This window comes from Equus asinus, chromosome 2, assembly GCF_041296235.1.
Source record: "Equus asinus isolate D_3611 breed Donkey chromosome 2, EquAss-T2T_v2, whole genome shotgun sequence".
NCBI lineage: Eukaryota > Metazoa > Chordata > Mammalia > Perissodactyla > Equidae > Equus > Equus asinus.
The window spans coordinates 43,436,228-43,463,022 of NC_091791.1; the positions used below are offsets into that span (position 1 = coordinate 43,436,228).

Below are 26,795 nucleotides of genomic sequence, written 5' to 3' on the forward strand. Positions count from 1 at the left end.
ACTTCTTAGTTGAACTAACAAGTTTAAGCATTTATTTATGTTGGCACTGTTGTCTCTCTCTCTATTGGATTTCTTCCCCTTAAGTAGGATTTCTTGCCCTTCACTTTGTATTTAAGAAACTTAGGAGGTGTGCCAGCATTGAAGGAATAGGAACAGGTTGTAATTGGTCTAAATTCCCTGGGTAATTCTGTTAATGCCTTTAAATTTCTATATAAATTGCAAAATCTATACCATTTAGAGTTGAGGTGTTGATTTGGCTCCACTGTGTAAACTTTATTTTTTTAAGGTCCCCTTGATTTTGCAAAATCCACTGACAATAAGATTAATATTTCTTAAAACCCAACTAAAATGATCATATTATTTATCCATGTGAAATTATTATTGGTATTGTCGCATTGACTATGCCTATTTGGATAAAAAGAGAAAAAAGTAGGACTGACTGTAAAAATTCAGTTGAGATGTTTAGAGAGTTTGTGAGCAACTCATCAGCTGTTAGCATAATCCAGTTCAATGGCAGAATGATTCCACCAAATGTACAGACCATCCCTTTCAGGAAAAACTATAGCAAGTATTTGGCATGGGTGGCTGGCCCAGAAACATTGGCTTGAGAGAAATACCCCAATGAAATTGTTCCCCAGACTCCTGCAGGCTATGTGCTCTCGGCCTGTCTCATGAGATGTAGTTCCTACAACGAAAATTATTCTTGGCAGAAACTTTACCTGTGTGGCATGATTAAGCTTCTCTTGATTGCTGCTAATTATCCACTGAGGGCTTCTCTTTTTGAAATCTGAAGTTGTAATTCCAAAGACATTAGAAGAGATAACATCAGATCAAAGTTAAGGATCATTAAACCTTATTTAGAGAAGAAAGTAGTATGTGTGATGAAAGGTACACATTATTTTCCCTTGAGAATATGTATTCATTCATTTAATAAACAGAAATTTACTCGTGATGAGTCAGGCCTTGTGCTTTACAATGTGCATACCACATATTTTCTGATACTAAGGATCTTGCAGATTAGTGGGGAGACGTGTAACTCAATGATTATTTTCACTTTTCAGTTCTAAGAATAAGTGATGATGCTTATTGTGATATATCACTGTTTAGGTAGAGAGCCCCATCTCCATATTTATACCTTGTCTTGTAAAAAACATAACCATCCAGAAGTATGAAATAGAAAAAGTAAATGTTTTACTTCATTGTAAGTATTTCTGATATATGAATACAGATTATTTCTTAAATAAAATATTTTCAAGTTATACTATCATTGATGTCTTAATTGCTGAATACTGTATGCAGCAGTTACAGACAAAACAGCTTTTTCTGAATAAAAAGTCTCTGTACTGCACCTTAGCTTGTTAATTATAATACTTGATCATAAAAATCTTTAATATAAAAGTTTCATTCTAATAACATGATTTACATATACCACAGCTATATTCCCAGATTATGGTCATACAGAGGGAAAAACAAAACAGCAAATTAAACATTCGGTGTTTTATTTACAGTGATGTCTATTTTTATTAAGATGTATATTTTCACTTTAATAGAATATAGTAAGATAGATAAAAGAAAAAAATCACAATCTAAACTAATCAAGCACAACTGCTATGATTTATCTGCGTTTTATAATTATACTTACAGTGCATTTACAACTTTATATCTTGCTTTTTTCTTCCACTTAGCATCCATTATATTATAAACATTTATAATACTATTATATACATTTCATAAACATCATTTTAATGGTAGCCTGATAAAACCATGAATGGACACCTAGTATTTTAGACTGATTTAAGTTGTACCCTTGTTGATTCAATTCGTTGTGCTTTTGAAGATAAGATCTCAATCACTTCTTTAAGAAAAAATGACAACAGGTGCCAGACCTGGTGCCCTGGTGATTAGTTCAGCACATTCCTCTTCTGCAGCCTGCATTCATTTCCTGGGTGCAGACCTATACTGCTCTGTTGGTGTCATGCTGTGCTGGTGACTCAGATACTAAAAACTAGAGGAAGATTGGCATGGATGTTAGCTTAGGGCAAGTCTTCCTCAGAAAAAAAAAGACAACAAAACTCAGCACCAAACAAGAAAAAACATCTTCAAATTGGTCCCATCTAACAGCAATTTCTGAACTATTTTATGTCGCGATACTCATAGAAAATGGGTACTGCATATTGTACCAATTGTCTCAGCTGCTCTAGGCTCCATACTTCTGTTGTGAAGGCTGAAGGGATCCATATCTAAGCCCTCCAGGTGGGAAGCTCTGACAGCAATATGAAAAATACAGATTTGTAAATGCATTTATTGATGATGTAAGTTGAGGATTCTCACTATTGTGCTCTGTGAGGAACTCTTTCTCATGGCAAAATCTATGTAAACCTCCAAATGAGTATGGTCATGTTTTTAAATCTACAACGTCACTTGGTATGAATACAGATTTAAAGACTTCCTGCAATGACTCGGCAGCCCCTCCTGTACCAATATCACCCAGGTTCATTGACTTCGTCATATGCATTCATTTATTTGTTTATTTTCTGTGCCTACAAAATGCTAATATAAAGCAGTGACTAAAATAGATATGCTCCTTGCCTTCATGGTGCATATGGTAAAGGAGAGAGATACATTAGTCATTCTGGGATGACTTCCCTGAGGAAGTGACGTTTTAACTAGATTTGAGCTTAATTTTGAAGAATTAGCTGGTATTGGCTAGGCAAGAATTAGTTGGTGTTAGCTGGACAAGGAAGTGTGGAGAGCATTTCAGACAGAGAAACATCATGTACAAAACTCTCAAAGTAGGAAACAACATTACATATCCAAGGAATCAAAGTACAGTATGGCTGGAACCTAGAATGTAAGAGACAGAGGTCAGAATGAAGAGAATAACAGGGGCCAAATCTTGTAAGACTTTGTAGGCCATGTTAAGGATTTAGGGAAATCACTTCAGACGTGTAAGCTAGAGAATGGGATGAGTTGGTTTATATTATAATTGAGCATTCTTTCCTCTGTGATTGGAGGAATGTAAAGTGAAAGCAGGAGAAGGAGCAGAATATTTTCCAGTAAAAGCTGATGGTAGACAGGACTAGAATGAAGGCAGTGTGAGTAGAGAAAAGCATTTGAGTGAAATTTTGGTGGCAAAGCCAATGGGTCTTCTTAAGGAAACAGATATCGGTGATGAAAGGAAGAAAGATCACGAATGATGCAAGGGTTTTTGGTCTGGAAATCAGAGGAAAGTGATGGCATTCCTTCAAATAGGGAAAGATTATATGGTTGCCGGGTTTGGAGAGTAGGGTGATCATGAATTGATTTTTGGACAGGTTAAATATGAAGTACCTTTGAGGCATGGTTAGGTAGGTCTGGAGTTCAGAGAAGAGGTTGGTTTTCATCTGAGGATAATGAGCATTTAGATGGTAAATGGTAATTAAAGATTTGCGTGAGATAGGAAGCAGAGAATGAGAAGAGAACGGCCCTGACGATTGATTCTTGAGGATCTTTAACATATAAAAATCAGGGAAAAGAGAAGGATTTCTCTCTCTCTTTCTCTCTCTCTTTCTCTCTCTCTCTCACACACACACACACACACACACACATACACACACAAAAACTGAAAAGGAGAGATATGAGGTAGAAGGAAAACCAGATGTATCAGAGAAGACAAGAAGAGAGTGTTTCCAGAATGGGGAAGAAGACAATGATATTGCATGTTGTTGAGAGTTCCAGTTGTTAGTTAACAAATGCCAATTGGATTTATCAAATCACTGTTCATTTTCATCTTAGGATGGAGTGATAGGGATTGAGTCTCCTAACATGGACTGAAAATGAATCTGATTTGAAGAAACAAGAGTCAGCTTATACAAAATTATAAGAATTTAAAATAAAATAGTCAGAAATGCGTAATGGAAGATTATGAATCTTTAATACTGAGAGAGAAGTAAGCATGTGAAGTACAGTAGAGAAGGAGAGAGTATAAGACTGAGAGAGTCTAGGATTAATTAGGCAAGTGGGTCTCAGGTCCTTTCAACTTTCATAGATGAAGACACACCTCTTCAAAAGAAAAGTAAGACCATCTCCACAGGTAAGATTTACGCCACTTTGTGATGTGATTTTTCAGTCAAGAAGGTTTTTGAGGGGCTGGCCTGGTAGTGCAGCAGTTAAGTTCGCACCTTCCACTTTGGCCACCCGGGGTTCACTGGTTCAGATCCTGGGTGTGGACATGGCACTGCTTGGCATGCCATGCTGTGGTAGGCATCCCACATATAAAACAGAGGAAGATGGGCACGGATGTTAGCTCAGGGCCAGTCTTCCTCAGTGAAAAGAGAAGGATTGGCAGCAGTTAGCTCAGGGCTAACCTTCCTCAAAAAAAAAAAAAAAAAAGGTTTTTGAGCCAACCCTGATGGCCTAATGGTTAAAGTTTGGTGCTGTCAGTGCTTCCATGGCCTGGGTTCATTTCCTGGTCAAAGAACCACACCATTCATCTGTCAGTTGCCATGCTGTGGTGGCGGCTCACATAGAAGAACTAGAAGGACTTACAACTAGGTTATACAACCACGCATGGGGCTTTGAGGAGGAAAAAAAAGAAGAGAAAGATTGGCAACAGATGTTAGCTCAGGGTGATGCTTTCCCTGCATAAAAACAAAAGAAAAAGCACACACAAAAAAAGACTAAGAAAAAAAGAGAAGGTTTTCACTTTTCTGTCTTATATTAGGTAATATTCTTTTAGGTTTAAATATTGTCCTCTCTCTAAAGAACCTGTAAAAATTAAAAATTCTCCTAAGAGGAATTAAAGTTTTTTTCCTAACATCATAGCATAAATTTGCACATAAGCTCCTTTTCCTCCAGGGAAAACGTGAGCCTCCCTCTGGGCACAAAGAGGAAAGAGGGACACTGAGCAAGGAGGCACAAATTGGCCAAAGCCTTAAAGACCCACCTCAGAATCACCATTTTGTCCTGCCCTACTCCCCTCACCATGTGCCTCTATATATTCACTTATTCTCTGCCTTGTCCTGAAAAAGAGACTTTCTTGAGAGAGTCACATAATACAGGAAGAAGAATTAAAAGTAAACAAGAAAGATGAAACTGCGGTAGGGAGCCAGAAATAAGCCTAGTGTCAGTCACAAGAAAAGAGTGATGCACAAAAACATTGGACGCACCAGGGTTGACTCTGTCTTACTGTCCTTAAACAATGAAGGGCCGTGGTCACTTCCCTTGACTCTTTGCAAGAACAATAGAGAATAGTTGCATTGGACCACTCTGTTGGCTTCTCGACTTAATCCAAACAAAAATTTTACTCCTGTTTCCATCATTGGTCCTCATTGATTTAAAGCTCCTCTTCTGTTTACAAGTTCATTTGCAAAGGAACATTTCAGTCTGTGTGATATTTTCAGGATTACTTTTGGTGCCGAGCCTTGTTGTTTGACACAATGTGACAGCAATAAAAGATGTTCTCTCATTACATTTCATTAGCAGAGACAATCCTTTAGTTGCTCACTCTGCTTGTCATGGGGCGGTTGCTCTGTGCTCTGGCACGCAGAGGGACGTTGCTCAAGCCTTTGAAAATTCACTCATCAAATGCCTCTCAAAACACACAGGCTATGCAAATCAGAACAGACGTCTGTATTGTTTGGTAACATCTTCCCAAATGCCCCAGGGTCATCTAGCATCTAACAAACATGAGATTTTTAAATACACAATCAAATACACATGAGGTTGGGCTTCAGAACACCCTGACTTTGACATTTTGGCCTTTTCTTATTACTGTTTTTCTGCCAGGCATTTTAGAGTAAAGATCTCAGTATTCCCACAATCTTATCAACAATTTCCTTAAACCAACTTGGTCTTGATCTAAGCAATTCTCAGGGAAATGAGTCTGGAAAATTATTTTTCCCCCTATGGAAAGAATTCAAGTGAGCAATATCCTGTTCCAAAATGAGAACTATATGCCAATTAAATAGAAGGAACACTGAGAATGGCGTTATGAAATAGTCCTCAAACCAGAATTAGAACTTGCTGACCACTTCTAGGGTTGAATAGTCAGAAGACAGTCCCATTCTCTGGGCAATAAAAATTGTTTTCCATTTTATTGCAGGACAAAGCATAAGAGACTTGAAAAATTTGCAGCAATTGGCCCTGAACTAATAAGCTGGCTTTCAGCTATGCAAGAGCTGTTTGCTTTTCAAATTCCTGTCATGTAATCAGGCTGGGAAGAGGTATAGAAGAGTTTTTAAGGCCACCAATGTTAACAGATTAATACTGCAGTGTGACTTGTGACTACAGAGAGCATCAAAGTAAATTTCTCTTTCAAGTGCAGCAAAACAGATTTATTGACTCTCTTAAAAATGATTTTCAGGATAAAACTACTTGGCTTTGGGGAGGAGTATATTTTTTTTCTGTTTCATTAAAAATGTTAAAACTCTTAAAGGCCATTTGCTAATTTCACCTTTACAGTGATTATCTTTAAGCCTCCCTCAGTAGCAAGACTTGATAAAGGTGAATCCCAGTGTGTCCTTGCATGCAGCCTTTCTAATTGACAGAGCAGAGGACTAAAGATAATTGAAAGTTCTTGTGCTGCTGACTTTCTTGGTGGATGCAGACAAGCCATTTTGTTATTGAGTCTGTTTCGTTCTTCTGAAAAGGAAAGGATTCTTCCCTTCCACTCTTGTCATATTAGATAACAACAATTGGAAATTTACTTTCAAACCATCAAGAGCTCTTTAAATCCTAAGGATAATTTGGTCCCATATGGCAATCTGGTCAGTCTTTCCAGAGCCCCAAACTTCCATAGCAAAGAGCAACCCAAAGCAAGTGTCTTTTTGGTGTGCTGACGTCCTAACGCCTGTTGTGATATGATACTTTTTAAAAAGCAGAAAAGAATAATATCTAGTAATACTGTTAGTAATAGATCCTTTTGTGTTCTCAGAATTTTCATTTGAAAAATAATAATATTTGGCTAAAATACCTTTTCTTCTTCAGTGAAGGCAGTCTCTCTCACTTGAGTGAAGATAGCGGATAGCCTAATTATAATCCTGCTCTACATAAGATTGGGCCATTCTAGAGAGAAAACCTTCAAACCTGCTGAGAGCAAGGCTAATACTCAGTGCTGAAAGAGGTGTGTCTAGTGAGGCCATGTTCACATAGCAAAAGGAATGCCACTCTGGATTTGGGAGACCTGACCCTTAGTCACAATACTGACACTGACTTCTCCCTGTGACCTTGAGCACCAGATCTAGAGACCGGCACCTCTGGACCTGTTTCCTAACCTGTAAAAATGATAACCTTGAAACACTTTCTAGTTTAAATGCTTAGAACGTGAAAGTTAATGATCTGTTCTTTGAGAAGCATAACTCCCTTTTCTGTAAATAATATTTTCACCTGTGCTGTTTTCTAAGTTTATAATGACATCTTTGTGGTTGTCAATAGAAAACAGACTCTCAAGGATTAAGGAGTAATTTTTGGGTCTATGTTTTAACAAGAATCACTAAGTTATATTTCTTTCCTCTTAGAATCTGAAAGTATTGCTGTTAAGGCTTACTTTATTCAAAATATTTAAATCAAAAATCTTGCAGTTTTGCTTGGGGTGCATTTTGATAACTCATAGTAGCTAAATAAATTAGCCTTCAGAAACAAAGCAGTTTTCATTTTCATCCTTATACATACAATTTTTTCTTGCCAATGTGACATTTAGAAATGATAATAAGCCAGGCTATCTTTCAATAAAATGCCATTAGAAAATTGTAGAGTACCTTTGAAACTGGAAATGTTATACCAACATTTCTCCCATGAATCCTTTTAGAAAGAAATGACTTTTAAATAATGAATTAAAACAGTAGCATTATGCTCATTGTAACAAAGAGTGTAATACACCATGTTAATTTACATCTTTCAATTGTTATTTGAGGAAGATGAGATATCACAGTAGTGAAGTGTGGTCATTGCTCACAGTCAAGAGTGTGTATCACACCAGTTTCCTCCCATGCGTAAATTGCAAACATAGTCAACTTTACCAACTGTATTAATTACTTCAGGCAACCAGCCTATTCTCTAGTGTATCAGACGTGCAGGGATATAAAACCAAAGCTATTACTCTAATATTCAGAAACTATTCAAACATTTTAGACAACCTAGGTCAGTATGAGTAGTAATGATTCTAATATCCTTGACAGGGGGATAAAGCAGCTTCCTAAAATGACGGATTTAAGACTACTTTCCATTTAAGAACTTTGAAAGTATGAGTCCTTGAATATATAAGTAATTCTCCATTAATTTTCATAAGTCTTTTGTTAGAATGACCCTGAATCTTTTTTTAATCACAGTGTGCTTATTATGCTAGTAAAATTGACTTATCAAAAAATCACAATATAGAGGCTGGCCCTGTGGCTGAATGGTTAAGTTTGTGCTACACTTTGGCAGCCTGGAGTTGGCCGGTTCAGATCCTGGGTGCAGACCTACACATCCTCATCAAGCCATGCTGTGGCTGCATCTCACATAGAGGAACTAGAATGACCTACAACTAGGATATACAACTATGTACTGGGGCTTTGGGGAGGAAAAACAATAAAGAGTAAGATTGGCAACAGATGTTAGCTCAGAGCCAATTTTCTTCACCAAAAAAAAAAAAATCTTGTTAAATTAAAAAATATATATATCACAATTTAGTAAAACATACATTTTACTGAAAATAATTTTGTTCAAGGAGCTTTTTTCCCAAATCAGGTTTCCTTGCTCACCATGCTAGTGAGCAGACTAATTTTGGACACTCTTTTAGATGGGGCTCATGGTATTTTCTTTCAAGCCTCTTAACTTTACTACATTACTTGAACAATTAAATTAATGATGAAGAATATGTGTTAGTCTATAAAACAACTCCTTATTTCAAATGGGCTCCAAAAAGTTGCCTTGAGATCAAAAAGGCCTTTGAAGAGATGACACCTTTATAAACAGACCAAATGACAGGGGGAATTTTTGGGTGGTGACATGAACTAGGAGAGCATATGAGCCCCCACTTTGGAAAGTTGTTGACATTCCTCATCGATTAATATTCCCTTCTTCTCTGAAACGTGATCAGAACAATAACTTTACGTACCATTCTCTATAGGAGAACAGGGAGGGAGGGCAAGGAAACACGAGTGCAAGAGAAGCATTTAATCACTTATCGAAATGTGGTTTCCACACCTCATTTTTAAAAACCAAAGACACAATAACTGCCTTATACAGGGTATGTTTTCTCTCTTATATTTCCAACTGTTTATTGCATTCATGAGCCAGAGCAAAAAATCATAAAAGTCTGCTAAAAATACTTCTTCCTCAAAAAGCACACATATTCCCAATGACAAATAGATATTGTTCAAAAACAAAAAGATCTTATCTCATTGTTTCTTAGTATGAACAAAGGCCAGGCATACTAAGAAATTCATTTCATTAGATTGGACCATATGAAACTGCCAAGAGTTGACCACTTTTAGCCTACTGAAATGGAAATTTCATGTGGTTCAACCTATGATTTCGTAAGTAATTTCTGATTCTGTGATTAGTACAGTGTACTTAAGAATTAGACTGCTCTTGTCAGATATCATACTATATTATTTAACATATATGTTCTAAATTTCCTTCTACATGTGCCATTAACTATAGCCTCCACCTTATCATTTTAATAGTTTCATAAACATTATACCTAAATCAATTTGTTCAAAAGCTTGCTTTATGAGCCTCAGGCTTTTACTATTTTTGTAATCTTAGAAATATTACACAGCCATATATATATACCTAAGAGTTTTTCAAACCTAACGCTACTGACATTTCAGGCTGGATAATTCTCTGTTGTGGTGGGCTGTCTTGTGCATCACAGGATGCTTAGTAGCACAACTGGCCTTTACCCACTTCTGAGCTGTTTACTCACAACAATTCTGATGCCAAATGAGTGGGCTTTTTCCACACCAGCGATCAGTTCTCCAACTCTCTGGGTGCCAACTGTTGTCCTACAATTCAGTTCTGACACTAGCTACCTGAGTTAGTGCAGACCCCACAGGTTAAGTGCTCTGTCCCACAAGACTGCCCTCACTTCAGATGCCAGTCACAAGTCCCAGGTTGCCATTGATGCTTCTGACCAACTGATTATAAATCAGGGGTTCCCACAACCCCTTCTTCAGGTTCCATAATTTGCTAGAATGGCTCACAGAACTCAGGAAAACATCTTACTTACTATTATCAGTTTATTATCAAAGATACAACTCAGGAAGAGCCAGATTGAAGAGCTATATGGGGAAAGGGATGGGTGGGTGGGCATAGAATTTGCATGCCCTCTCTAGGCCCAGCACCCTCCCAGCATCTTGATGTTTTCACCAACCCTGAAGCATTCCTAAACCCATCATTTTGGCATTTTTATGGAGATTTTATGATGTAGGCAGAATCGATGGAATCATTGGCCATAGGTGATTGAATTCAACCTCCAGCCCCTCACCCCTATCCAGAGGATGGGGGTTGTGGCTGGAAGTTCCAACCCTCTAATCATGCCTTGCTCTCTCTGGTGCCCAGCCTCCATCCTGAAGCTATCTAGGGCCCCCCAGCCAGCAGTCATCTCCTTAGAAAGCCAAAGACACACTTATCACCCCAGAGATGCCAAAGGTTTTAGGTACTATACACCAGGAACCAGGGACAAAGACAAAATATATATTTCCCATTGTATCACACCACTAGATGCCAGAGCATATTCCCCCACCCACCACTCAAGTCATGACAATCAAAAATGTCTTTAGACGTTGCCAAATATTTTCTGGGAGAGCAGGGGGAGGACAAAATCACCCCTGGTTGAGAACCATTGATATAAATAGAATACAAATAAATATAAAGTTATGGAAGAGGGTTGACACTAAAATTATATTGGTACCAGGTATAGAATTTTTTCAAATATTGGAAATGAGCCTTACTTTCCTATAGTTCCACTTCTAGGAGAAAAGTTTAGGTGTAATAAAAGTGTCACAGTTGGCATCAGATAAGACTTTTAGCTCCCAAAGTGCAGGGTTTGCCAAAATTTGATTAATTCAAATGCTAGAATACAACCAAATTATTAAAAATAATTTATCCACATTCAATTAAGATTTCTAGGTTTCTCCCTAATACTCAAGATTTTTAAAAATCATATTTACTCCTTCAAAGAAGTAGATTTTTAGGCATTATCGGACAATTAATTCACTGGGAGAATCTGACTCACCCTGATGCTAAAACTTTGTTGTTTTAAGATGTTGCAGTTAGTAGATTTTCCGAAACTGGGAAAACATTCAGTCTCGATTTGTCACGTACATTGTTGACTGACATTTTTCACATTAGATGCTATGTCATTGTAATAGTCTCAAATGTAATTACTTTGTGTATAATACAATGAATTTTCTTTCTATTCATATAGATTTCATATTCATATAACCCTTTGGGTTATTATAGTAAAACATGGCGTTGTATTAAGATAGAAAACACAGAAACAGATTTTAGGTAAGGCAAACATCTACAATAGAGAACTGACATTACATTGGTAATATGATACAAGTGTATATTGTGAAATTGAATGCACTACAAAAGAGAATGAATATGCTGCAGGCAAGAATAGAGGTGCTTTGAGGGCTAGAAGTCACAAACTTGACAGCCTCTCCAAATAGCAGCATTTTTACAAGGTCTGTCGACATGATTTCATTAACTTTTAGAAATAAAGGGCATGACATTCTTTAAATCCTGCCTTTATGGCAATCACAAACAATAGGTTCTGCCAACACAATGCTATATTGTCATCCTGCTGCCCATTGACATGATTGCTACTCCCCAAGTGCTTCCAAGAGCCAGACACTGGTCAATTTGAGTCCCTGCTGATTGAGGAAACAGCCAAAAACAATTCGAGAGAGTAGCCATGTCAACCCATAAGGTGTTGTCATCTGTACATCCTCAGATGCAGAAAGTAGACATTCGAAATGCAGAGAATGTTGGAATTTTTGTGCAAGAGAAGAACATTAACAAGGATTGGGAATATGTAGGATCTGGGATTGTTAAAAAGACCCCAAGGAGAATAATAAATGAAAGTTATAAACTGCTGGGATTATTATAAAAAAGTAAATCTTTAAAATGTTTTTCAAATTATGCATCACAAACCACTAGGGGATTGTGAACTTTATTTAGTGGATCGTGACCAGCATTTTTATTATTTCAGAGTGTGTCATATGTAGTAGTAGTGATTTGTGAGTTTTTTCCACGGTTTATATATATGTTACATATATATAATATACATACGTAAGGGATGAGTATGATGAAAAGTGTATTTCTTAATGTGAATGCAGTCAAAAAAGTTTGGAAACTGGGGCCAGCCTGGTTTCTCAGTTGTTAATTTAGCACATTCCGCTTCAGTGGCCCAGGGTTCGCCGGTTTGGATACTGGGTGCAGACATATGCACCTCTTGTCAAGCTGTGCTGTGGTGGGCATCCCACATATAAAGTAGAGGAAGATGGGCACAGATGTTAGCTCTGCGCCAGTCTTCCTCAGCAAAAAGAGGAGGATTTGTGGCAGATATTAGCTCAGAGCTAATCTTCCTCAAAAAAAAAAAGTTTGGAAACTAATAAAGAAATCAATTTTAATGCCTCCCTCCCAATTCAGTTGTGCTAGTAATTATAATTTCAATTTACTTCGTAAAAATAGATGGTTTCTGTCACATGCATTGAATAGTTAGACTTACTTTATGGCTATAGATTATGCTCCTTGGTCACTTAGGTACCTCGAAAATGTGTGCAGTGGAATCCAAAGAGAAGAAGGCAAGAAAGTGAGAGGGGCAAGGTACATGTCTTTCAATATGCAAAGTGCATCTCAACCTAGGGATGGGCTGGTAGTGTCATCTGCATATTCAAATAACAGTACATCCTTATTTGGAAGAATTAATTAACGTTTTTTCTGATCAAATATACCAGGCATATACCAGGCAAAGACAATACAAAACAGAGGATATATTTTCTCATCTTGAGAAATTTAAAGTCTAGTAAAAGGAGCAATTATGTTGTTGATTGTGGTGTTATTTCGTAAGAGAGGAAATACGGAATGTTATATGAGCACTTAGAAGGAACATCTCCATCAGTCTAAAGATTTTATCTGTTTTATTGAAATATTCTTCAGTATAAAGGAAAATTATAGGACTGTTTTGAGCCAAGGGAGCATTTAGCTCATGTAGATTTGTTTGCAAATATCTATGGATACTGTCATCTACAGTCTTAGAAGATGTGGCTGCCCCCAAAGTTTTGATGGAGCATATTAAAACTTCCTTCAAACTTTGCAGTCCTTCCACCCACCCCCGTATGTAATGTATGTTTGTGGCTGGGGAGCTGAATAAGGTCGAGTTTCACTTATTCACTCCAGGCCCCTCAGGTGCTAGTGGACTCATTTCTGTTTACCATTATCAAACCAGTTGATCACGAGCCTTCACTGAATTTCAAAAGAGTGACCTGAGCAGGCTGCAATATTTGGATTCTATCTTTACAGATAAAACCAAAGGCAAAAAAATCAAGTAAATTTGGAGCAGCCCGGTGACCTACTGGTTAAGTTCGTGTGTTCCGCTTTGGTGGCCTGGGGTTTCTGGGTTTGGATCCCAGGTGTGAACCTACACACCATTCATCAAACCATGCTATGGCGGTGTCCCACATAGAAAATAGAGGAAGATTGGCACAGTTGTTAGCTCAGGGACAATCTTCCTCATCAGAAAATAAATAAATAAATAAATAAAGTAAATTTATCCTGCCTTTGAGGAGTGCTGTCAGCTTTTCAGAGCCCCCACTTTAATAATGATTGCTCTCATTTATATTTTTAAGCTATCTCCTCAGAATTTGAAAGCTTTAATAATCCTGTAATCACTACAGGTGCTTATCAGTGAGGGCTTATCTCTATATTTATTAGAGACATAGACAGTACCTATTTGCCATAAAATATAGTATAAGACTCTACTTATGAAAAACCTCAGCAACCAGAAAGTTCAAATCTTTGAAATTAGTTTTGCTCTAGTGGATACTAATTATAGTGAGAACCAGGAGGATCAGTAGGAACCCATAAATTTCTAAAGTGTAAAACGAAGCCTATTTATATTCAGTACTTCATTCTACTTCTTTGAAAATTAATAATTTATCCATATAACTTACACAAAATAAATACCTGCTGATTAAAATGCTCAGATAATCAAAACAACCCAAATCCCAGAGAATCTGGACATTTTAAATTTATTCTATTAAAACAGAATATATTATTATTAATGAGATAAACAAATGTATTTGCAAGCACTGTGTAATTTGCTGTGTAAATATAAGATAATCCTGTTCTACTTATATTTTTAATAATTGTGAATACTGTGATCATTAATGACAATAATGGCTTACGTTTGCTAAATACTTATTGTGTGCTTGGCTTTATATGAATTATCTCATTTAATCCTAACAATGACTCTAGAAGGCAAATATTCTTATTTTCCCTGATGTTACAGCTAGGGAAACTGAGGCCGAGAAGGACTAATGCCGAGGTCACACAACTTGTAAATGGTAGAACAGGGATTCGCGCTGGCCACCAGATGTCTGCTGCCAAAGCCCATTTGTGACTTTTACATTCCTAATCGTGTCAAATGCATATTTTCATTCGAGAAATTTTTGGAACTTGTTCTTATGCCAATTTTCAGAGACGGTAGTGCAATGAACTCTTCCCCTTATAAACACCACCCAGATTCAACAGCAACTTTTGCCACAATTGCCTCATCTAACTCTTGTTACAATTTTTTTTTACCCAGCTATTTTAAACAAATCACTAGCATCATATTATTTGCTCTAAATACATCCTTTCATATGCATTTTCTACAAATAAGGACACTTTCCTGCATAGCTACAATATTATTATTGTACCTACGGAATCAATATCTAGTCATTCAGTTTTCTTCACTTTTCTCAAATATCTCTTTTATGTGGTTGATTTTTTTGACTTAGGATCAAAACAAATTTCATATATTTCATGTTGGTTATGTCTCTTAAATCTCCTTTAATCTAGAAGAGCCCCCAATAGTCCCATTAGGTTGTTGAATCAGTTGTCCTGGTATAGATCCCCCATTTCCGATTTGTCTCATTGTTTCTGAATGGTGTCATCTACCTTGTGTCCCTCTATCCTCTGTATTTCTTTAAAAGGTCATTAACCTGAAGGACCGATTAGATTCTTGTTCAACTTTTTGTGGCAGGAAGAGTTCACAGGAGGTTCATCGTTCTTCAACATTGCATTTTAACGCAAGGCAAATGGTGCCTGGTTGTTCCCCTTTCAGCTACTTGAGGTTGGATCAGTGGGTTAGGAGGTGACAGTCTAATTTCTTTATTGTACAGTTTTCCATCAATCTTTTGTTAAATATTTTAATTCCAATAATGATCATTGCCTGAATCAACCATCTCATTAGGCTTTTAACATGATCATTGTCCAATTCTATCATTCTTGCAGTATCTATTACCTGAAATTCTTCTCTAAAAACAGTCTTTATTATCAATTAAGAATCTGATAGACTGTTTACCTTCATACTATTCATTCAAGACAGGCAGAATGAATGCTTTTTATTCTTTCCCATTAATTAGCAATTTCAAGAATAAGTAATTAGTGCCTTAATTACCTCTTCGTGACAAATGAAGGTTTTTAAATTGTATTTTTTGCTCATTTTTTGTATCATTATGAATTCATGGATTTTTATACATTCAATGTATCAGGTTGGCTCCTTGTTTCCTCTTAACACAATCCATTAGTTGCTAATAGCTCCCTTGCTTTATGAATAATAAGATGCCCCAGGTTCTTTGTGTGCATTTCCTACCGTGGACCTGAAATTAGCCATTTCTCAAGGAACCCTGGTTGCTTTTAGCCAGAAACAGTGCTGCATGCGGGTGGTCACTGCTACTGAGTCTCTTTGCTTCTAGTACTTTTTTAGTAGAAAAAGTAAGGGAATGAGCTTTTTAGTAAGTATATTATTTAACTCACAATATGCTCTAGGTAATCTTGCACCACTCTCACCTTATTCTAAAAGAATGGCATATTAAGTCAGGAACAAGATGCATGATTCCTCAAGACTGATTTACACTTAAGCTTTTTAGCACTCTCATTTACCATCTATGATCATACATCAAAGGGACTTTTTATATTCTAGAAGGAAGTCAAGGATGAGAACTTAGGTATAATATAAAAAGTAAAAAAAATTCCAGATCCAATAAATTCCATAGGCTTCATAGAGTCGGAGGCTTTCCAAAATATTCAATAATTACGTAAAAAGAAAAAAAATATGTGTTTGGATATAGGACATAGTTGCATTAGACATTCATTTCTTATTTTAGGCTTTAAGGCAACTGAGACCTCATCTGTGAGGTTTAGAAAACATAATAATCCATAGATTTTTATTTATTTTTTCCCAAGCAACTTCCCTATCAGAGAGATGGTTGAGGAGAAAGCTTTGCAATATCCATGTCATTTGTGTGTCCATTTATTTCTGTCTTTGCCAAGATCTTAATTTTGTTGTCCTTGTAATGAACTTCAAAGTCTCTTTCCTTTGCCTTGTAATTCTTAGCAGACCGGAAGTGCCAACAGTTAAGGGTAGTTGCTACCAATTTCTCCAAGAGCCACAATGTGCTTCCAGTTTCTCAGTCATTTACCCAGCTCTCCATCTTCATAGAGGAAATATTAAAGAAAAATATGATACTTTAGAAACTCTCCATTGTTTCTACGCGGGAAAAGCAAAAGGAAGCTGTCACTGTTTTCTCTGTGAAAAGCCACACACTAAAATCCTAATATTTTACTCAACTACTTAAAGCCTGTTTTAATTCCCTCACTTTTTATTAACTAGGATCTTTATTTCAGGAGACTGTCTACATTTTTCTTCAAATAACTAATACATATTCTTTATTTTTTTTAATCAAATAATTTAAAATATATACAGAGCAAGAGATAAATCTTCCTTCCTGGAAGCAAGCATTATAACCAGTCTCTTCTGGATCTCTTCAGAGATTCAAATACAGTTAACTTGTATTTAAGTTAAAATTGGTTGCTTCTTTTTAATATATGATTTTTTAGAGCAAAATGTAGGAAGTAATTAATATTTTGGACAAAGCTCCGAAAAGATTCATAAGACTTCTCTAAATCCCCTTATGTGCATTGAAGAATTCTCTATTGTAAATGTATATCTAAAACCTAACTGTATGGGTTTAGTTATATTTAGTAAAGATTAAAATGCATTTATCAAGAATGCAACAAATAACTAGTTCTTTTTTAAGATTATTTTTATTTTTTTATTTTATATAATAACAGAATATTCAAGCAATACAATAGAATATAAAGAAGAAAATAAAACTCTCCCAAATCTCACCATCAAATAATTAGTTCTCAACAGAAAGGGTTAAATTCTTTTAGCTTGAAACAAAATTTCTCATTTTTAAAAGATCAACCATTATTCTATATAATTTATGAAGCCATTCTATATATTCTTGCCTCTCTGAATAATTGCAGCTCCTAGTGAAAAACAACACTGTCAACTTAGACCTAAAATGGAGGTGTTTCACCATTTTATTCTTCCTCCACAGTTTCCATGGAAACATGATGGTTATGACAACAGAAGAGGGGGAATGACTGTTACTCAAAGATAAAAATGATCACAGGATTAAATACTTAGGATTATATGGCACTTAAAAAGCACCACGGAATTAATATTTGAGCAATTTAAGTAGTAAAGAGAAAATTAAAAACATATTTAGCATGTAAGGTAAAAAAACAAATTAACAAGGCAAACATTGGCTCCTTTAAGTTTCCATTTGTGCAATCTACGTCCCTGCCTTTCACAATGAGAAGCTAAATATTGGAACAGCATTTAATTAATGAAATTCTATAGAGAAAAAATAGAAAGTAAATAGCAACTGAGCTATCCATAGTAAAAAATTTGAAAAAATAATCTGTTTTTATGTGATTTTTTACCAACTGACAATATTAAAGCACTGTAAAAAACAAACAAACAAAAAACACAACTATATCCAGACAATGATACTTTTACTTTTTAAATAAAATATGACAGAATTTACTATCCCAAACCATCAGCCACATGCATCAAGGTAACAAAACAGAACCTTTTACTGATTAGTAAATGAGCTAATTAGTGTGAGATAATTAGGGAGACCTTCCTTACAGGGACAGTTGCTATAATGAACTACTGTGGGTATCATCTACTGCAAATGGAACTTAAGGAAAGTATCAATTTAACACTTAAGTTAAATGTGTTAGAGATGATTTACCAAAATGAATGTTTAGTTGGTTTTGTGATGACAAAGAAATCGATCACATCCTTCAGTGAACTGATATTTTGGACATAACCCTTATATCAATGACAGAAAAAGAGAGATGAATGCAAGATGGAATGTAGCGAGGATCCTACAACTCAAAGGGGAGCATGTTTCATGCCTTTGCTCTTTGTGGTTGTCGTTTGTTTCTTTGTTAACCCTACTCCATTCAGGGGATTTTATATTTATTCTGTTTCGAAGACCCCCAACACCAAAGTGAAGACATTGCTTTTCAGCAGAGTACCTATTTTATATATTTATTAACACAAACTGTGTGTTATGAACCAAGAACAGACATAAAATATCAACAAATGTTTTTGGTATTATTGGCCTGAATAATTTGGTGAGTTGGATTTTCCCCGAAGTAGCAGAATCAGAATCGGTTAAGGACCTAAGTTTCTCTGAACTTTCCAATCTTCTTCCATTTTTACTCTATAGATGCAGCAAGACTTGGTCAAATTAGAAATAGGTTTAATTATATTACTGGGTTTAATTATATTAAAGGAACATTTCTATCCACAAGTTTGTTTTTAAAAGCCCATCGTTTTCATTTATAACCTTTTGAAATTAAGCTAAAGCTTTTTAATTTTAATTGTATTCTATTTTAGTGATCACCTAGAAGTAATGCTTCACATGTCAAAGCCCATTCTTATTGATTTCTAATCGCAGGTTGTCTGAATGATTATCAATTTTTAATTTTAATTCTCTTTGATTATATAAACATAACGGAATCATCTAAATTAAAAACTGGTAGTTACTCATAGTTACAATATGTGTTAATATATTTGCATTGGGTATAGCCAAGGAAAAATCTACCTCCATTATTTTCATGATTCAAGTGAAAACTGAACAGAAAATGAAAATTTATCTCAATTAGTGATGTGTATAATGGTTAATTAAACATGCGGAGAAATGCTAAAAGGGTCATAGTTGAGTCTTGTCTTTGTTAACATCTTAATTACCTAAAGATGCATTCAACAAATCTGTAATTCAAAACATAGGTGCTATTCCCTGGGAGGTGTTGCAGACATCTGAGAGGAAAAGAATGCACAAAATGGAATGAGGTGGAGAGGAAATTAATTAAAACATAAATTAGAAAAACAAGGCTCACCGGCTTGCACAGTAGTCATCTGAAACCCATATATTTACCAACAAGGAAAGATATTCATTTTGGTTTGATGAAAGGAGGAGGTTTGGGACTTCTCTAAAGAGACTCCAGAGTGTTAGTTAGCTAGTAAATTAGATGTGAACTTGTTAAGGTGGCATCATACTGCAGCAGAAACAGAGTTAGTAATTGGAAATTTGTGGGCAGATGGGTTCTGTTAGAAGTAGGAGATAATAGCAGGAATAAGACTTCCCTGGATAAAGGATTTTCAAAATATTTTATATAATTAATATTTCAAAACCAATTAGAAATAAGGTATTATTGTGATAGCGTCATGATGAATAAATCCACTATGATTATATGCTAATTATGATATAGACAAGAATTAAATAGTATATAGTGTCCATGGAATTTCTTTTTATAGCATTAGTGAAGCTGCATCTCTAAGGCTATTATTTAGGCATTATTAGTAATAATAGCAGCAATAGTGATAGCAATTGAGACGGAGGTGCTTAGTTGTGCCAGGTTCCCTAAAGTCTTATTAGGAAGGCACTTAATATAATTCCCATTTTATAAGTGAGGAAACTGAAGCACAAGGAAGTTAGGTAACCTCCCCAAGTCACACAGCTAGCAAGTGGACCTAATCCACAGTGTAAAGATGTCTGAGAGTCAGAGGTAATTCATTACCAAAAATTAATTCTTCACTTCACAGATCAGGAAATAAGATATTGCTTGTACTTCATCACCTGCAAGGAAACAGTTTCTGTAAGTTTAATTCAGGATCTCTGGGTCCTCTCTTAGGGTTGTAAATTTGAATATTGGAGGACGGCTTGGAAAGTTTTCTTTCAGTTGGCATTTGCTTTATTTTGCTGTGTTGGCCATTATTTTTTGAAGAAGGTGCTAGAGGAAGGACTAAAATATTTACTAGCTTTTAAAATTATTCCTTTTCCAGACATTTATGCAGTTTCATAAATTGTAGATTATATATGTATAAACAGGATGTATACAATTGCTTTTTGTTATGCTGAAATTTTAAAAAGTAGAGTGTACCAAGACAACAATTTTAAATTTACTAGCGGCATTAATATTTAAATAATTTTGCTCTATAAGTGAAGTGACAAGTTGGGAAAAAAAAATCTAGTGGGTTTTTTGGGGCAGGGCAGAATTTCTTGAGATGCAAGAAGAAAACCTGAATATAGAAGAAAGCATCAACATTCACAGCCCTGAAGTTCATCTCCAATTCTTGCATGATCAAGCAGGCAGTAGGACATCATGTGGATCAAAGGTGGACAGGAGAAGCCCACAAGAAAAGGAGGTCCAGAATCCTTCTTGCTTCTCTTCTGACAAAGTTGGCACTCCATGAAGCAGAAATATGGGTTTTGTTAGTTTACAAGCCAAATTATGCTGCTTCTCTTCAGTGCAGGAGATTAAAATGACCTGATATTAGTCAAACTATCTTTCATTTGAAGAGTTTTTAGAAGTCCTCTCAGAGGTATAAAAATATGCTACAATGTGTAAACAATTTGCAATAAACTTTTTAGCTCTTCATCCCACAAAGCTCTAATATTGATAACATTTTCCTGAATATTATTTTTTCTTTAACATTTCTTAAAATTTCTAAAATTTTCTGTAAAACTCTAAAACGTTAAATTACAGATAACTTATGGAGCTCCACGATTTTTTTTCTCCCCAAAGCCCCAGTGCATGGTTGTATAACCTAGTTGTAAGCGCTTCCAGTTCTTCTGTGTGAGCCACTGCCACAGCATGGCAACTGACAGACAGGTGGTGTGGTTCTGCGACCAGGAAATGCACCTGGGCTGCCAAAGTGGGGAAAACGCTGAACTTTAACCACTAGACCATCAGAGTTGGCTCCACAATTTTTTAAACATAAGGATTTTTTCCAGTTTTTGTCTGGACATTCAGATTTTTTGTGTATTTCTAAGCAGAGTTAAGTAGTCAGTTTTGGGCAGCTCTCAGAGTTCTAAACTGAAATTTGATTCAGGAAATAATCTCTAAGGATGTGAGAGAATTGGATCCCTTCTTCTTCACTTGTGAGGCATACATTCCACCCAGCATGAGAGATGAGCTCATGTTGGACTTCAACTGTAGGCTGGATAAAAATAAGTAAACATGTCAACTGAGGACAAAATTAGACCAAGTGACTCTACTGCTTATTGTTTCAAGGCACGTTTTGAAATCATCTGAATGAAGTTAACAGAAGAGAAATATTTATATATGACAAATATTGTGTCCTTGTCAAGACTATAGAAAAAGCTGCCACCAGTAAAGGAAGCCCCCACATACTAGTCACAACCCTGCACTTGAACTGTCCATACTCAGATGTTTATTCTGGCCTGTTTCCTTGCTAAGTCACAGCACCACCTGATCAGTTCATTTGAAAACTTTGACTAAGTCCCCAAATACTAGGGTAGCACACTGCATAAGTACTTATCCTCACAGAACTTTAGAAGTAGGAGAGAGAGCTCCAAGTCTAACTCCTTCATTTTACAGAGAAGGAAACCCTTAGTGGTTCCAGAGCTGTGGATGTAGTCATTTTTAAAACTAGATTTCATGGAGACTTATGAAATATGGCTTTTGAATATTACTATATCCACGGATGAAATATTGAACCAGTATAAAAGCTTCTCCCTGCTAGTTACAGATACTCTGGGATGCTTAATGTACCTTTTCTGGTCGCTAGGGTACCATTCAGAGCAATGAGGAAGTTGATTTACAATATGCTGCACACAGGAACATCTCAGAGCTGCCTTTTACTCACTGGGAGAATACAGCATTATTTCATCCCTCGTTTCAGTTAATCTTTGAATTTGATTCTATTCACATAACTTTGATAGTCGAAGACAAACACAATGTTATAAATATTCAAATAGTTTATTATGTCTGTCTTTGTGTGACTCAGCTACTTTATTGTTTTCCAGATAGATGCACATTAAAACTTGAACATCTGTAGTATACATTTTTGAGATAATAAATTCGGAAACTGCATCTCTTAAGGGTATAATTATTGACTTAATTGGTATGCAGTTTGATAAATATTCTGAGACAAGAAATAATTTGTTTGAGAAGTTCATTGGTGACTGATATACATTGTTTTTATGACTTAGCATCCTGAAAATGAGCCAAAGAAATTGTGTTGACAATGGCACACACAGTGTAATCTAACTGAACAGGAAGGAAAATAATAATTTTGTAACGTCTGAGAATGAGTTCAGGAAGGAAGAAACAATGAGCGAATACAAGCAAGAAAATCTATAGTAATTAGAGTGATAATAAAAGTAGTAACGATGTTATGTTAGTTTCCTGTTGTTGATGTAACAAATTACCATAAAATGGGTGGCTTAAAATAAGAGAAATTTATTTTCTCACAGTTCTGGTGCCTAGAAGTCTGAGATCAGTATCACTGGGTCCAAGTAAGTTATCAGCAGTGCCACACTCCCTGCGGAGGCTCTAGGGGACAATCTATTCCTTTCCTTTTCCAGATTCTGATGGCAACTGTCACTCCTTGGCTTGTGACCGCATCACTCCAATCTTTGCCTCTGCCTTCACATCGCTTTCTCCTCATGTGTATGTGGGCATTCTTCTAATAAGGATATTTGTGAGAGCATTCAGGGTCTATCTGGATAATCCAGAATAATCTTCCTATCACAACTGTGCAGACTCTTTTTTTCAAATAGAGTTACATTTATGGGTTCCAGGGATTATGACCTGATGTCACCGGAGGACCATTTTCCAGCATACCACAAACAAGTTAACCCGTTGAGTTAGCGCGGCATATCATGGCCACTTTTCTCCTTTAGACAGCAGAGGATGCTACTCTGAACATACCCTAAGTGACGTTTGATGAGGGATGAGATCGAATTCCACTCACTCATTCTCTCTCTTTCCTTTTCTTCCAATTCTATAGCAATCCTACTCCCAATGATTTTTTTCCTTCCTAGCCTCAACGGAGACAGCGGTAACCACATTCTGTAAAGTTTGCAGGTACCTCTCCCACCCCCAAGCCTACCATTTTGGCCTAGGCATTCCTTTTGAATTTCTAGGCATGATCTTGGGCTACCAGGTGCCCTCCATGTAAGAGCCCTCCATGTCACTAGAAATTGCTAGATTCTACTCAAAAAGTCAGATCCATCTGTCACTCAAAGCTTGTGCCTGCACATATTCTAAAAGATCTCTCACCATTGGTGCCCTGGGGTAGAATACAGGTTTTTCCCTGCTATCTGAAAGTAGAGGATTTCGATGAAACCTTTTGTAAGCCGCAGTGGTGTAAAGTGAAGAAGCAATTACCATTAATTTATGTGGGAAAATTTTTCGAGCATTCCCAGACCCAAAAAATAAGTACTAAATCATACCAAATAACACATAAAACCTAAAATAACACTAACATATAGTAAAAGCAGGAATGATACAATAAATACACAGCCTATGTAAAGTAGGAGTAATGTCTGTACCATGTGGGTTCACTTACCAGAATCAAGAAGACAGCAAACACCCTGGAGGGCTGAGAAGTGGTGATGGTGATGGTGGGGTGTGAGGCTGAGTCGTTGGAGGCTGGGGTAGGACGTACAGGAGACTGGGGTGGAGGAGAGAGAGGAAGAGGGGCCTCTATTAATATCTCATCGTTGTCTGAATCCATCGGGGCAGGCAGGTCGCTAACATCTACATCTTCTGTGTCTGCCTGCCTCTGTGTCCAAGGTCAAGGTTCGTCGTCTGTTGTGCCAATGTGGAAGGCTTGAAATACAGCAGTGTGCTCGACTGCCTGGCCTCTATAATGGCTCACTGCAACATGAACACAACGCCATTTTTGCTTTTCACCTTTTTTTCTAAAAGCAGAAATCTCCTTCAGGTTTCTCCTGGTTAGTGAAAGTAGATAGTAATGTAGGTCTTTCACAGAAGTAAACTGGCATAAAGCAAAATTTCAGATAGCAGGGGAAACTCGTATTCCAAAAGGCCACTGAGCATCCTCAGCATGACCTGTGGAATGACTGTTTGTTTTTGTTTTAGAGAAAATTCCTGAGAACTCTATTGACTGTCTTTTCTTGGAAATTAGCTGTAGAGATCTGCGTAGTGAGAGCTAGCCCTGCCAGACATAAGTGGTCCAGATTTGCCTGATTGCCACAGAAAGAGATTATGAAATATCCACCTGTTCTTTAAGTTCTCAGCCCAGAGCCTGCTCCCTGGAGTTACTCCATGTCCCCAGTGCAGTCATGCCTCCCTCCATATAAGCATGCCTCCCCTGTGGAGGCGAGTGCAGATTCCTCGGGTCATAGAGGAGGCAGGCCCTGGGGAGCAACAGTGTTTGTGATGGGACTGGATCATCCTTTTGTCCCTTGTTCATGCCTGTCGTCTTTGCCAAGCCCACAGGTCCATGTCATTCTATTGATACAAATACGTGAACTTTATCATAGGGAACATTACCTGTGGAACTGTTACCAACACTTTCTCTAAATGTTTACCAAGAAGCTGTGTCAAACCCATAAGATCATGAAACAGTACCTCTGGATTCAGGGGGATATCTTTCCAAAGTAATTAGTTGAAACTAAACACTTGATTTATGCCGGACACTGAGTTAAGCACTTTATTTGCGTTCTTTCATTTAATCCTTTGAATTATTATCTATTTTTGTTATTATCCTAACTTTCTAGATGAGGAATTTGAGGCTTAGAGGGATTAGGTGACCTTGCAGATAGCTGTGGAGTTGAAGGCTACACCATAAATCAGCTGAGGAGTCAAGATTTGAACCCAAGCATCTCTCTCCAGAATTCATCTCTTTAACCCTAGTGTTACTATCTCTTGCCCATATTTATGGTCTTGTCACGGCCTTGATTTTAGTCTGGAAATATGCATGAGTAACTTTGATTGTGAAAGTATCTCTTGTTTACATTACAAATTGAAGGCACTCAAAATAAGAGAGAAAATATTCCCTTTTAAAACTGCTTCTGAATCTTTGGTTTCTAGCTTAATCATAGGTTCTAAAACATACAAACTGTGATATTTTAGGATCTGTCATAACTTAAAAGTAATAAAATCTCTTCTGTGAACAGCTGAATAGCATAAACTCTTTCTCCCCATCACATTTATCACATCACCTAAATTTGTTATGGTGAAATGTTTTCCCATGAAATCCTGCAGCATCACAGATCTGCATGTTTAGACAGCTGAGTTCGTCTTTAAATCAGCATTACCAAACCCACCTATGAGGAACTGGAGCAAATTCAAAATGATGCAGAGCTGCCCTAGGACGTTAAGGCACCATTAATGTTCTCCTGGGAGTTTCAAGTAACACTGTATCCATTAAGGGAAAGGAAGTTGTAGAAAGATGATCTTTACGGCAACGATGGGCGAAATGGCAAATTATTCCTACCCTACAGTCAATAATTTTCCCATTTGGTCAGGAAATATTAGCTGTTTTTGCTCTTCTAGCAGCTGGTTTTTAATGTATTATATGTATAATTTATCAATTATACATAATTTATAGTTTATATATGGATATGTCATACTAAAACCTGACTACAGCTAAAATCACTAGCCTCAAGATAAATCACTGGCCTCATTTCAAAACACAACAGTGTATGATGAGTCCTTTATTATTTAGAGGTCTTTAAAAAGTTTATCTAAAAATTTTGGGGGGTTGTTTTTTGGTTTTCAGTTTGAGATTTTTAGCAATGTAGAAAATATGCTGTAGAGAGAGAGAATGAATTCTGAACTTTTCCAGCTACTATTATATTTGGGGAAAATAAAAGTTTTATTGACAAGATGCCATTAATCTTCTCTTACCAAATGGGACATTGCACCAAAGCAGGGGCCCATAAACTTTTTCTGTAAAGGGCTCAATAGTCAATATTTTTGGCCCTGTAGGCCTATTCAACTCTGCTGTTGTCCCACAAAGGCAGTCACAGACAACATATAAACAAACGAGAATGCCTGTATTGCAACAAAACTTTATTTGTGGAGCCTGAAACTTGAATTTCACATAACGTTCATGTCTCACAGAATATTACTCTTCTATTTTTTTTTTCAACCATTTAAAATTGAAATCACCATTCGTAGCTCACTGGCCATAGTAAAACAGACTCAAGCTGTTTCAAACCTGTTTCTCCTCTAATCTTTCCAATGTCATAAAACAGAAGCACCATCCATTCTCCTCTCTCTCATCCCCACCTCAAATCCATCAGCAAATATGTATGTCTGTTCCTTGTAGAACCCCCCGCCTCCTCGCCACCACTTGTTCACACCAACACTCGCTCCCCTGAACCACTCCACGAATTCCCAGTTGAGCTCCCCCATCTTCTCTTCTCCCTAGCAATCCATTTTCGGCACAGCATCTGGAGCAACTGTTTACA

At 36.6% G+C, this 26,795-nt stretch overlaps 1 protein-coding gene and 1 long non-coding RNA gene across 10 annotated transcripts in view; one reads left to right on the forward strand and one right to left on the reverse strand.

Annotated features, from left to right (window-relative positions):
- PRKG1 (protein kinase cGMP-dependent 1) overlaps nt 1-26,795 on the forward strand; it is a 1,184,543-nt gene that overhangs the window by 1,078,257 nt on the left and 79,491 nt on the right. The window lies entirely within an intron of this gene.
- Nucleotides 1-26,795, reverse strand: part of LOC139040791 (uncharacterized) — a 52,578-nt gene that overhangs the window by 25,343 nt on the left and 440 nt on the right. For 2 of the 6 annotated variants that reach the window (XR_011495108.1, XR_011495103.1), the window contains exons 2-3: nt 23,921-24,025; nt 720-787 (exon numbers count right to left, since the gene is read on the reverse strand). This is a non-coding gene — a long non-coding RNA (uncharacterized lncRNA). Of the gene's footprint in view, nt 1-719; nt 788-23,920; nt 24,232-26,795 lie in introns of all 6 variants that reach the window. The other 4 variants (XR_011495111.1, XR_011495113.1, XR_011495106.1 and 1 more) reach the window with 3 other exon arrangements.